The sequence below is a fragment of the Gorilla gorilla genome, chromosome 15, assembly GCF_029281585.2.
Source record: "Gorilla gorilla gorilla isolate KB3781 chromosome 15, NHGRI_mGorGor1-v2.1_pri, whole genome shotgun sequence".
Classification (NCBI taxonomy): Eukaryota; Metazoa; Chordata; class Mammalia; order Primates; family Hominidae; genus Gorilla; species Gorilla gorilla.
Window position 1 is genome coordinate 66,503,744 of NC_073239.2, and position 13,455 is coordinate 66,517,198.

Sequence of the window (13,455 nt, forward strand, 5' to 3'; positions counted from 1 at the left end):
CTAAGCATAATACCCAATAGTTAGTTTTTCAACCCTTGCCCCCCTCCTTCCCTTCCCTCTTTAATGGTTCCCAGTGTCTATTCTTGCCATCTTTATGTCCATGAGTACCCAATATTTAGCTCCCACTCGTAAGTGAGAACACGTAGTATTTGGTTTTCTCTTTCTCCATTAATTTGCTTAGGATAACAGCCTCCGCCTGCATCCATGATGCTGTACAAAGGACATGATTTCATCCTTTTTTATGGCTGCATAGTATTCCATGGTGTATAAGCACCACTTTTGTTTTTTACCCAATCCACTGTAGATGAACACCTAGGTTGATTCCATGTCTTTGCTATTACTGTGAATAGCGTTGTGATGAACATGTGAGTGCATGTCTTTTTAGTAGAAAGATTTGTTTACTTTTGGATACATATCCAGTAATGGAATTGCTGGGTCAATTTGTAGTTCTGTCTTAAGTTCTTTGAAAAATCTCCAAACTGCTTTCCACAGTGGCTGAACTAATTTACATTTCCACCAACAGTGCATAAGCGTTCTCTTTTCTCTGCAGCCTCACCAGTATCTGCTAGTTTTTGACTTTTTAATAATAGCCATTCTAACTTGTGTGAGATGGTATCTCTGTGGTTTTAATTTACATTTCACTGATGGTTAGTGATGTGGAGCATTTTCTCATATGTTTGTTGGCCATTTGTAAGTCTTCCTTTGAGAAGTGTTTGTTCATGTCTTTGCCCACTTTTTAATGGGGTTATTTGGTTTTGGAGTTTTGTTTTGTTTTGTTTTGTTTTGTTTTGTTTTGTTTTGTTTTGTTTTGTTTCGTTTTGTTTTGTTTGAGATGGAGTCTCACTCTGTCGCCCAGGCTGGAGTGCAGTGGCGCGATCTCGGCTCACTGCAATCTCCGCCTCCTGGGTTCACGCCATTCTCCTGCCTCAGCCTCCCGAGTAGCCGGGACTACAGGCGCCCGCCACCACGGCCGGCTAATTTCTTTTTGTATTTATGGTACAGATGGGGTTTCACCTTATTAGCCAGGATGGTCTCGATCTCCTGACCTCGTGATCCGCCTGCCTCGGTCTCCCAAAGTGCTGGGATTACAGGCATGAGCCACGGCACCCAGCCTAATGGGGTTATTTGGTTTTTGCTTATTCAATTGTTTAGGTTTCTTATAGACTCTGGATATTAGAAATTTGTCAGATGCATAGTTGTGAATACTTTCTCCCATTCTGTAGGTGGTTTATTTACTCTATTGGTAGTTTCTTTTGCTGTGCAGAAACTATTTAGTTTAATTTGGCCAACTTGTCTATTTTTGGTTTGGTTGCAATTGCTATTGAGAACTTAGTCATAAATTATTTCCCAAGGCTGATGTCCAGAATGGTGTTTCCAAGCTTTTCTTCCAGGATTCTTCTTTCTTTTTTTTTTTCCTCTTTTTTTTTTTTTAATTATTATACTTTAAGTTCTAGGGTACATGTGCACAACGTGCAGGTTTGTTACATATGTATACATGTGCCATGTTGGTGTGCTGCACCCATTAACTCGTCATTTACCTTAGGTATATCTCTTAATGCTTTCCCTCCCCCTCTCCCACCCCTCTTTTTTTTTTTTTTTTTTTAAGTTCCGGGATACATGTTGATATGGTTTGACTGTGTGCCCACCCAAATCTCATCTTGAGTTCCCATGTGTTGTAGGAGGGACCTGGTGGGAAGTAATTGAATCATGAGGGCAGGTTTTTCCCATGCTGTTCTCGTGATAGTGAATAAGTCTCATGAGATCTGTTGGTTTTAAAAATTGGAGTCTCCCTGCACAAGCTCTGTCTTTGCCTGGTGCCATCTAAGTAAATGCAACTTGCTCCTCCTTGCCTTCTGCCATGATTGTGAGGCTTCCCCAGCCATATGGAACTGTAAGTCCATCATAAACCTCTTTTATAAAGTGCCCAGTCTCGGGTACGTTTTTATCAGCAGCATGAAAATGGACTAACACACATGTGCAGGATGCAAAGGTTTCTTACATAGGTAAACATGTGCCATGGTGGTTTGCTGCACCTATCAACCCACCACCTAGGTATTAAGCCCTGCATACATTAGCTATTTAACTTCTAGGATTCTTATAGTTTGGAGTCTTACATTTACATCTTAATCCATCTTGAGTAAATTTTTGTATATGGTGATAGGTAGGGGTCTAGTCTTTTTCTTCTGCATATGGCGAGCAAGCTATCCCACCACCATTTATTTAATATGGAGTTCTTTCCCTATTGCTTGTTTTTGTCTACTTTGTCAAAGATCAGAGGGCTATAGGTGTGCAGCTATATTTCTGAGCTTGCTATTCTGTTCCATTTGTCAATGTGTCTGTTTTTGTACCAGTACCATGCTGTTTTGGTTACTGTTGCCTTGTAGTATAGTTTGAACTTGGGTAATGTGATGCCTCCAGCTTTGTTCTTTTTGTTTAGGATTGCTTTGGCTATTCAGCCTCTTTTTTTGTTCCATATTATTGTTTTTTTCTAATTCTGTGAAAAATGCTATTGGTAGTTTGATAGGAATCGAATCTATAGATTGCTTTGAGCAGTATGGCCATTTTAATGATATTGATTCTTCCAATCCGTGAGCATGGAATGTTTTTTCATTTGTTTGTGTCATCTATTATTTGTTTTAGCAGTGTTTTATAGTTCTCCCTGTAAAGATCTTTCACCTCCTTGGTTAGATGTATTCCTAGGTATTGTGTGTGTGTGTGTGTGTGTGTGTGTGTGTGTGTGTGTGTTGTAAATGGTATTCCTTCTTTTTTTTCTTTTTTTTTTTTGAGACGGAATTTTGCTTATGTGTCCCAGGCTGGAGTGCAATGGCACAATCTCAGCTCACTGCAACCTCCGCCTCCCAGGTTCAAGTGATTCTCCTGCCTCGGCCTCCCGAGTAGCTGGGATTATAGACATGTGCCACCACGCCCAGCTAATTTTTGTATTTTTAGTAGAGATGGGGTTTCACCATGTTGGTCAGGCTGGTGTCCAACTCCTGACCTCCAGTGATCTGCCCACCTCAGCCTCCCAAAGTGCTGGGATTACAGGCTTGAGCCACTGCACCCAGCTGGGATTGCTTCTTGATTTGGCTCTCAGCTTAAATATTGTTGGTATATAAAACTGCTACTGATTTTTGTACGTTGATTTGGTATCCTGATACTATACTGAAGTCAAGGATTTCTTAAACAAGACCCAAAAGTACAAACTATAAAAGATTGACAAATTTAGTATACTAAAACCATCACTTTCATTCATTGAAATACATCTTAAAGAAAGTGTGACATTATAAACTGGGAGAACTACTTTCAATAGGCATAACTGAAAAAGGATTAGTATTAATAATATATAAGGGGCCGGCACCATGGCTCACACCTGTAATCCCAGCACTTTGGATGGCAGAGGCAGGAGGGTCACCTGAGGTCAGGAGTTCAGGACTGAGTAGCTGTAATCCCAGCTACTCAGGAGGCTGAGGCAGGAGAATCGCTTGAACCTGGGAGGCAGAGGTTGCAGTGAGCTGAGATTGTGCCATGGCACTCCAGCCTGGGTACTCTGTCTCAAAAAAAGTAATAATAATATATAAGGAACTCCTACAATTAATAAGAAAAAGACAAATAGCCCAATTGAAAAGTGGGTTAACAACATGAATAGGCATTTCACAGAATAGGAAACACATATGGCCAGTAAAAATATGAAGGGATATTCAATTTTACTGATTATCAGCAAAATAACAATCAAGACTCTAATGTATCATTTTATGCCCGTTTTACTAGCAAAATTAAAACAATACACTGACAATTCCACGTGTTAATGAAGAGGTAGATCCATGGAATATCTTTAAGCTTAACAGTGGGTGTGTAAATTGATACAACCACTTTGGAAAAACATTTGACAATGTCTACTAAAACTAAATATATACCCTAAAGTGCATTCCATCCACTATTAGGAATAGACCCAAAAGAATGTACACCAAAAAAAACCACATATGATAATGTACATAGCAGTACTCTCCACAATGGCAAAAACATGCTAAGAAAGCAAATGCCTTTCAAGAAATACTAGATGGGCCAGGCGTGGTGGCTCATGTCTGTAATCCCAGCACTTTGGGAGGCCAAGGCAGATGGATCACTTGAGGTTAGGAGTTTGAGACCAGCCTGGCCGAAATGGTGAAACCCCCTCTATAGTGAAAATACAAAAAAATTAGCCAGATGTTGTGGTTGGCACCTGTAATCCTCACTACTCGGGAGACTGAGGCAGGACAATCGCTTGAACCTAGGAAGTGGAGGTTGCAGTGAGCCGAGATCATGCCACTGCACTCCAGTCTGAGAAACAGTGAGACGCCATCTCAAAAAAAAAAAAAAAAAAAAACTGGATGAATAAACTGGGATATATTCACATAATGGAACATTATACAATAGTCATAAATGATGACATATAGCAATACCCAACAAATATGAATAAATCATAGCAATATAAAAAAAGTTGTCAAAATTCTTTAAGATAAAGACACATCAAATGTTTCTAATTCCAAATGTCTTAAATTACAATATAAGTAAAACTGGACATTTAAGCTGAGATGTAGCTGAAGAGTAGTTATGCCAGGTCACAACCTTTAAATAAACAAATTCATCTATTTTTCTGAAGTATAGGAGTAGGTTGCGTGCAGTGACTCACACCTGTAATCCCAGCATTTTGGGAGGCCAGGGTGGGAGGATCACTTGAAGCCAGGAGTTCCAGCCTGGCCAACAAAGTGAGACACTGTCTCTACTTAAAATAAAAATAAAAATAATTAGCTAGATGTGGTGGCACACACCTGTAGTCTCAGCTACTTGGGGGACTGAGATGGGAGGATTGCTTGAGTTCACGAGTTTGAGGCTGCAGTGAGCCATGATCACGCCACTGCACTCCAGCCTGGGCAACAGAGCAAGACTCTATCTCTGAAAAAAACATTAAATGTACATTTATCATATGAGCCAGTGGTTCTACTCCTGGAAATTTATCCAAGAGAAATAAAGACATGTGTCCACAAAAAGACTTGGAAAAAAATCATGCTAACATCCCATCTCAGCCTCCCAAATAGTTGTGACTACAGGCACATGGCACCATGCCCAGCTAATTTTTGTATTTTTTGTAGAGACAGGATTTCACCGTGTTGTTTAGGCTGGTCTCAAACTTCTGAGCTCAACCAATTGTCCTGCTTTGGCCTAACTCAAATGTTTATCAGCAGAAGGCCAGGCACGGTGGCTCACGCCTGTAATCCCAACACTTTGGGAGGTCGAGGTGGGCGGATCACAAGGTCAGGGGTTCGAGACCAGCCTGGCCAACATAGCAAAACCTCGTCTCTACTAAAAATACAAAAATTAGCTGGGCATGGTGGCACACGCCTGTAATCCCAGCTACTCGGGAGGCTGAGGCAGGAGAATTGCTTGAACCCAGGAGGTGGAGGTTGCAGTGAGCCGAGATCGTGCCACTGCACTCCAGCCTGGGTGACGGAGCCAGACTCTATCTCAAAAAAAAAAAAAAAAAAAAAAAGTAAAAGGAGACGGTACTCAGAAAGTTCCTGGTCCAGGAATTTCATCTAATGGGTAATCAAAATTGTTGGCTCTTTAAAACAGCAAAATTTTTTTAAGGTTGGTTCCTTCTCTTTCTCTCTCTTACTCATTCTCTCTCTTTCATCCTAAATATAGAAACTCTTATACTCTTAAGTACCTTGCTGGCATCTTTGTAGAAGATTTTAAAGGATATGTACACTGGAGAAGACAACAGTTTCTGGATTCTAATTGATTCTGCTTTACAGAAAATTTTTCTACCTTACTGCTGTAAGGAATGGGAGTCTATTCCAGTCAGCTATGGAAAGAAACAAAATTGAACTTATAGAACAAATTGATGAAATTCATGGTTTAGGCAATGGCGGTCTATAGTATGCCAAGCAATACCTCCCTGGTGTGGAAGCAATATGGTCCTATGCAGCCCTTGCAGATTTAAAGCATCAAACAAAAGACCAACAGATATTTACAGATTCTAAAATGATACTACTCAGAAGGCTGAAGGGGGAGGATCACTTGAAACCAGAAATTTAAGACGAGCCTGGGCAATATAGTGAGATCTCATCTTTTAAAAAAGAGGCCGGGCACGGTGGCTCATAGTGAAACCCCATCTCTACTAAAAACACAAAAATTAGCCAGGTATGGTGGCGGGCGCCTGCAGTCCCGAGAGGCTGAGGCAGGAGAATCGCTTGAACCTGGAAGGCGGAGGTTGCAGTGAGCCAAGACTGCGCTGCTGCACTCCAGCCTGGGTGACAGAGCGAGACTCCGTCTCAAAAAAAAAAAAAAAAAAAAAGAAAGCTGGGCACAGAGGTGGCTCAGGCCTGTAATCCCAGCAGTTTGGGAGGCCGAGGCTGGTGGATCACCTGAGGTCATTGTTACAGACCAGCCTGGCCAACTTGGTGAAACTCCATCTCTACTAAAAATACAAAAAGTAGCCAGTCGTGGTGGCAGGCACCTGTAATCCCAGCTACTCGGGAGACTGAGGCAGGAGAATCACTTGAACCTGGAGGGCAGAGATTGCAGTGAGCCGAGATCGTGCCATTGCACTCCAGCCTGGACAACAAGAGCAAAACTCCATCTCAAAAAAAAAAAAAAAGAAGAAGAAGGCCAGGCACGGAGGTGGCTCAGGCCTGTAATCCCAGCACTTCGGGAGGCTGAGGCAGGTGGATCACCTGAGGTCCGGAGTTCAGGACCAGCCTGGCCAACATCGTGAAACCCCGTCTCTATTAAAAAAACCAAAAGTAGACGGGCATGGTGCTGGGCACCTGTAATCCTAGCTACTCGGGAGGCTGAGGCAGGAGAATCGCTTGAACCTGGGAGGCGGAGGTTGCGGTGAGCCAAGATCATGTCACCGCACTACAGCCCGGGCGACAGAGCGAGTCTCCGTCTCAAAAAAAAAAAAAAAATTAGTCCAGTGTGGTGTTGCATGAATGTAGTCCCAGCTACTGGGGAGGCTGGGCAGTTTGGTTTCATTCACTTTTGGTTTTCCCCCGTGTGCTGTCCTGAGATTGAGTAGTCCATTATCTCAGTGTTTTAGTCTGGTAAATGTTAAGTCCCTTTATTTGCAGACCTAACACTCTCGATCAGGAGCCTGGATGTTGCAAGGACCACTGGAATGAGAACAGCAGCAATGAAAATAGGAAGGCATCTCTGGAAAAAGTGTGACCTCTTGGGGTGACCGAGGCACTCACTCCATAGTGGGTTGATTGTGCTCCCTGAAGATGTGCCAGGAGGACCAACATACTCTTCAGGCCCCCAGAGTCATAGTAATTCCCATTCTAGGTGATTATCTGACAAAACAACAATGTGAGATGTTTGCTCCTAGTGTGTACGGCCTCCCCTTGAGTCCTCAGATGCCTGGAGATGATTTATGCCTCAAGTCCCCAGCCTTCAAGGTCCTGCACCATCAAAACCATCCACAGTCAGCTATCTGTGCCCTTTTTACACATTAACTCATTTGGTACTTGCAACACTTCAGTGCTTATTTTATAGATGAGATTATCTTCTAGACTGACCCACATTTCATTGACATTGTATTATGAAAACAACTATCCAATTGGGAATTTTTCACTAGCACAGGAAAGATTATGTTAGTGATTAGATAACTGTAAACCAGCTAGTCGTTGTGTAAATACAGATCAAAAAGAGAAAAAAAGTAATTAAGCCTTCAATATCAGCCAGGAGAGGGTTTTATTTGTTTGTTTGTTTGTTTGTCTGTTGCCCAGGCTGGAGTGCAGTGGAGCAATCTCAGCTCACTGCAACCTCCGCCTTCCGGGTTCAAGCAGTTCTCCTGCCTTAGCCTCCTGAGTAGCTGAGATTACAGTCGCTCACCCCTACACCTGGCTAATTTTTGTATTTTTAGTATAGACAGGGTTTTACCATGTTGGCCAGGCTCGTCTCAGACTAACCAGGAGAGAGTTTAATAAATATTCTTGCCTGGAGGTTGCCTCCACTGGATCAGATGCTGATCTATCCTGCCTTACAGGAATTCATGAAATGAGCTTCACTTATTGAATCTCCCAACTCCTCTGTCTTCACCTCTCCCCATCTCTACCCTTCTCTCCCTCATCTCCTAGGAAGATTTACCTTCAGTCTTGCCCAAAAGCAGACCTACTAATTCCAGCCAGGCCTGAGGATTCTTCTTGGCTCAGGCATCCACATAATGCAATTAGGTTTAGGTAAGGTCTCAAAACCTAGCATCCCCTGCAATTATAACAAGGCTGAGCATGTGCACTTATGGGCCAATTACTCTCAAGAAACTTTACAGATATTGTCTCATTTTTTCGACATTGTATTGCATTGAAAGAGGTAGGGGCCAGGTGCAGTGGCTCACACCTGTAATCCCAGCACTTTGGGAAGCCAAGGTGGGTGGATCACTTGAGGCCAGGAGTTCAAGACCAGCCTGGCCAACATGGCGAAACCCATCTCTGCTAAAAAGAAACTACAAAAATTAGCCGGCTGTAGTGGCACACGCCTGTAGCCCCAGCTACTCGGGAGGCTGAGGCGTGAGAACTGCATGAGTCTGGGAGGCGGAGGTTGCAGTGAGCAGAGATCCCACCACTGCATTCCAATCTGGGTGACAGAGTGAGACTCTGTCTCCAAAAAAAAAAAGAGGTAGGAAGTCAACATTATCCTGATGTTTTTCAAACAGAGGTTAAGAAATGGAGAGGCCGGGCGCCGTGGCTCACGCCTGTAATCCTAGCACTTTGGGAGGCCGAGGCGGGTGGATCACGAGGTCAGGAGATCGAGACCATCCTGGCTAACACGGTGAAACTCCGTCTCTACTAAAAATACAAAAAATTAGCCGGGCGTGGTGGCGGGCATCTGTAGTCCCAGCTACTCGGGAGGCTGAGGCAGGAGAATGGTGTGAACCCAGGAAGCGGAGCTTGCAGTGAGCCAAGATTGTGTGCCACTGCACTCTAGCCTGGGCCACAGAGCGTGACTCTGTCTCAAAAAAAAAAAAAAAAAAGAAAAGAAATTGAGCATACAAAGAGTGAATGGTGAATGACAGAGTCAGGAAATAGTGAGACCCTCAGAGCCATTCTGTTCATTTGCTCTTCACATAGAGACAGAATAGAAAGCAGCAACATGATATAAACCAGCACAGAGTCCTAACTTTCTTACCTCAGAAAAGCCTAAGTTTAACAACTGCCTGTTATAGAAATCCTGATCAGTCACCTGGTTCTGCTATTCTAAATTTTGAAGAAGAGGTAAGAAATCCGGTATAGAGGAAGGAGGTATTATGGCATATAGCAAGTTAGCAAGGTATCTTGGTCTGTTTTGTGCTGTATAACAGAAGACCATAGACTAGGCAATCTGTAAAGAAGAGAAATTTATTTTCTCGCAGCTCTGGAGTCTAGGAAGTACAAGATCTGGGTGCCAGTATCTGGAGAGGGTCTTCATGCCATGTCATCCCATGGCAGAAGGGTAAAGAGAGAGACAGTGCAAGAGGGGGCCAAACCCAGCCTTTTACAAGGAGCCCAGCTCCAAGATAACAAACCCACTCCCAAGATAATGGCATTAATTCATTCATGAGGGTGGAGCCCTTGTGACTTAAACACTTCTTAAAGCTCCCAGTACTGCTGCATTGGAGGTCAACATATGAACTTTGGGGGACACATTCAAACCATAACACAAGACTTTGCAGAAAAAGACTTTTGTAGCCAGAAAGAACCTTAGATATTAAAGGTCTAATAACCCTTTCATTTCACAGGAGATACAAATGAGGCTTGGTCAAGGTCACACACCACGGTTATGACAGGAATCTTGAGTATCCTGACTCCCAAGCCAGTGTTCTTAGTTCTTTCTATACAGCATGAATGGTCCAATGACTCCAGCTGCCAGACAAAGTACAGATGTATCCTGCACATCCACTGTTCATAAATGATATTCCACCATAATGGTTCTTGAAAATACCTTCTTTTGGGCCAGGCGCAGTGGCTCACACCTATAATCCCAACACTTTGGGAGGCCTAGGCAGGCGGATCACCTGAGATCAGGAGTTTGAGACCATCCTGGCCAACGTGGTGAAACCCCATCTCTACTAAAAATACAAAATTAGCCGGGTATGGTGACGCATGCCTGTAATCCCAGCTACTCAGGAGGCTGAGGCAGGAGAATCGCTTGAACCTGGGAGGCAGAGGTTGCGGTGAGCCGAGATCGCACCATTGCACTCCAGTCTGGGCAATGAGCAAAACTCCATCTCAGAAAAAAAAAAAAAAAAGAAAAAAAGAAAAGAAAATACCTTCTTTCTCAGTCACGCCATAAAGTGGTAAGTCAGCAGGCCCTGGTGGCTCAGACACTACACATTCCAAAGAAAGGCCTGTCTTCGGGAGGACTGGCCCTTGACCCACTCCAAGAAGATAACCTCTGGGCCCTTGGAATATCAAGCCTATTAAGAATGTTTTTCTATTGCTGAAGCCTTGGGTCATTTTGTATCAATGTGAGCTCTGAGGAGCAGTGTCTGAGGAGCTGAGGTCGGTGGGTGCTGCATGTCTATGTGACTGACCCCAATAAAAACCCTAAACACCAAGTCTTGGGTTAGCTTCCCTGATTGACAACACTTTGCACATGCTGTCACACATCCTTGCTGGGGAAGTAGGCAGCGTCCGTGTGAGTCCACTGGAGAGGAAAACTGGAAGTTTCTACCCAATTTTTCCTGGATTCCACCCCATGTGCCTTTTCCCTTTGCTGATTTTAACCTGTATCCTTTCACTGTAATAAACCATATCGGTGAGTATAATAGTTTTTCTGAGTCCTTTGAGACCTTCTAGTAACTCATTGAGTCTGAGAGTAGTCTTAGGAACCCCTGGGATACCAATATACATTTTTTTTTTTGGCTCTAAAACACTCTAAATAAATGACTATTAGAACTGATCTTTCAACACTACAACTTCAGGCAAAGAGACACCAATTTACACAACAAAACAGAGACCATCACATAGAACAAAAGTGAATTGTGTTTGGACGAACTCAAAATGTTTATTTTGGGTACATGCACCAACTGAGTAGGAATAAAAGGAAACATCTTGAGAGACTTCATTCTGTGCAGATGAATGAGTACCATTTCCACGAGTTTAGCCTTTATTGTACCCTAAAGAAGTTTTCCTGCACTGTAACTTTATTTTTAAGAGTAGTTTGAGTGCAAAACAGTAATAATCCCCAGAAAAGGTGAAAATTGGTCAAGAAAATGGTACAGAAATAATACACTTTGCAAAGAATGATGCCCTCAGACCTCTCCTACCAACCAACACTCCACCATTGGCAAGTTCAATAGACTTGTGTTTGTTGTGTGACATAGTGTGCACAGTATGTTTTCACATGCTTTGTGTTTTATAGTAAAGAATTTGACTGGCTTTTGTCTCTGGTTCCTAGGAGGCAGACTCAAAATAATTAGAATTCCCTAAGTAACAGGGATATCTTTGTTTTTCATGAGCCTCTTGGATCACACCTGAATTTGGGCTGGAAGATGAGATGACCCAAGATGGAGGCCAGTTACCAGCGAGAACAACCATGTGATTAGATAGCTGGTGCTTTGAGTCAGCCTGACCTCCAGAGTAAGGGGTAGGGTGGAGATTTAGTTCAATCACTTGGCCAGTGATTCAATCAATTATACATATATAATGAAACCCCAATAAAAACTTTAGATACTGAAGCATGGCGAAGCATCCTGGTTGGTGAACATATCAATGTGTTGAGAGGGTGACACACCCCGATTCCACAATGCAGGACATGAAAGCTTCGCATCCAGGGCCCTCCTAGACCTTACTTTATGTGTCTCTCCATTGGCTGGTCCTAACTTGTATCCTTCATAATAAAACAATTGTAAATACAGCATCTCCCTGAGTAATGTGAGTCATTCTAGCAAATCGGCAAACCTGAAGGAAATCTTCAGAAACCCCTGGGTTTTATTGTTTTATTTTATTTTTATTTTTTATTGAGACCGAGTCTCACTCTGTTGCCCAGGCTGAAGTGCAGTGGCGCCATCTCAGCTCACTGCAACCTCTGCCTCCCTGGTTCAAGCGATTCTCGTGCCTCAGCCTCCCAAGTAGCTGGGATTACAGGCGACTGCCACCATGCCCAGCTAATTTTTGTATTTTTAGTAGATACGGGGTTCACGGTGTTGGCCAGGCTGCTCTCGAACTCCTAACCTCAGGTGATCCACCTGCCTTGGCCTCCCAATGTGCTCGGATTACAGGTGTGAGCCAACGCACCCAGCCAAACACCTAGATTTGTAGCCAATTGACTGGGGACTCCCAAAGTGTGACTGGCATCAAAAGTGAGGACAACCTCGTTTGGGATCATGCCCTTTAACTTGTGGGGTCTTCTCTAACCCTAATTAGTGCAAGAATTGAATTTCAATATACCGGTTGAGGTCAGAATACTTTCAAATTATTGTACATTACTTTTATGAGCTTTTTTCAAAGTTTAACTAGTATATTCTTCTTTTTGTGAAAATTACTCAAGTACCTTGTAGTGTCATAGAATACATAATTTTTTCCGAAAACTTAATGGAATTTTTTCACTTAATAGCTTTTAACTCAGTGGTGGAGTTTTCTGGAACAAATTAAAGTCATTAACAAGGAGCAAGTGTATTTAGAAAATCTATAATGAAGGACACAAATGAGAAGTGGTCATTGTCATCATGCTTTGCTCCCTTGGCAATAAAGAAGCTATAGTACTCAGAAATCAGATAATGAAGGCTCCTGACCATGTAGAAAACTTTAAAGAAAATTGTGTTTAAAGAGATTTCCCTGGCCTGGCATGGTGGCTCATGCCTGCAGTCCTAGCATTTTGGGAGGCCAAGGCAGGTGGATCTCTTGAGCCCAGGAATTTAAGGCCAAACTGGGCAACATGGCAAAAGTTTATCTCACCAAAAATACAAAAATTAGCCATGCTGGTGATGCACGCCTGTGGTCCCAGATACTTGGGAGGCTGAGGTGGGAGGATTGCATTGAGCCCGGCAGGTTGAGGCTGCAGTAAGCCAAGATCACACGACTTCACTCCAGCCTGCATGACACAGTGAGACCCTGTCTCCAAAGAAAAAAAAGAAGAAAGAAAGAAAGAAAGAAAGAAAGAAAGAGAGAGAGAGAGAGAGAGAGAGAAAGGAAGGAAGGAAGGAAGGAAGGAAGGAAGAAAGAAAGAAAGAAAGAAAGAAAGAAAGAAAGAAAGAAAGAAAGAAAGAAGGAAAGAAAGAGAAAGAAAGAGAAAGAAAGAAAAAGCAAGAGAAAGAGATTACCAAAAGAAAATACAAAAAATAAAAAAATAGGCTGGGCATGGTGGCTCATGCCTGTAATCCCAGCACGTTGGGAGACCAAAGCAGACGGATCCTTGAGGTCAGGAGTTTGAGACAAGCCTGGCCAACATGACAAAACCCCATCTCCACTAAAAATATAAAAATTAGCTGGGTGTAAT